Source organism: Phyllobates terribilis, unplaced genomic scaffold, assembly GCF_046119375.1.
Source record: "Phyllobates terribilis strain yellow unplaced genomic scaffold, ASM4611937v1 Scaffold_4__5_contigs__length_816908805, whole genome shotgun sequence".
Lineage (NCBI taxonomy): Eukaryota > Metazoa > Chordata > Amphibia > Anura > Dendrobatidae > Phyllobates > Phyllobates terribilis.
Genome location: NW_027362764.1, coordinates 729,394,584 through 729,395,555, shown reverse-complemented (window position 1 = coordinate 729,395,555; position 972 = coordinate 729,394,584).

Below are 972 nucleotides of genomic sequence, written 5' to 3'. Positions count from 1 at the left end.
CACTGCTGTACCGTGGGAATTTCTCACGGTACAGCAGGGCCGTAAAGGAGCTAACCGGAGCAGCGCTGCCTGAACTCCGGCGAACCCGCTTATGCAATGACGGGGCTGCTTTACGGCCCCGTCATTCTGGCGGCGGCAGCGGTTCAGAGCGGTCACATTCTATGTGGCTTCTCTAAACTGGAGATCATCGTGGGACACTCGTGGACTACTACGGAGGGGTAAGGATAAGGTTTGTGGTTTATTATTTTATATTTTATTACAGGAGATCGATGACTTCGGGGAAATAGGTGTCTAGGTGAGTATAGGTGTAGTTTTTTATTTTTTACTTTATTTTAGGTGGCGATCGGAGGGGACAGGTAATGTATAAACTAATTTATTTTAGGTAACCACTGGCCACCAATGAAATGTATTTAAAATTTATTGGGGACCAAAAACAAAAAATATATATGGGGGCCTAAAAGAATAAAAAATGTATAGGGGCAAAAATAACATATGGGGCAGTTTAAATAGCAAGATCAGGCTGATGGGAACTACTGCTCCCATCAAGCTGATCCTGCTGGCACGAGTGGATGGGGGACAGACATAGGCCGATGGGAGTAGTAGTGTCACATCGTCCTATGTCTGCCTGCACGCAGACACCCGCAGACATCGCGCACACACGCGCAGACATCGCACAGACACCAATCATGATGGGTCTGATGGTCTGGGAGGTGAGGCTGACCTGTGTGGCCGTGGGAAAGTTCATGTGAGTTCATGCAATGCACCACGGCTACTTCAAATGAACAGCTGATCAGCATCACCTGATACCTCAGCTGTTCATTTGAAATAACTGGCGGGAGAGCGCAGCACAGAACGGGAAAGCCGGCAGTGAAGTCGTTTCACTGCCGCCATCCCCGCCCGGGTCCTTCGCTCCCCGCTCCCTGGTGCTGCGCTCCCCGCCCGGTCCTAACTTACGATCGGGATGTGAGGTGG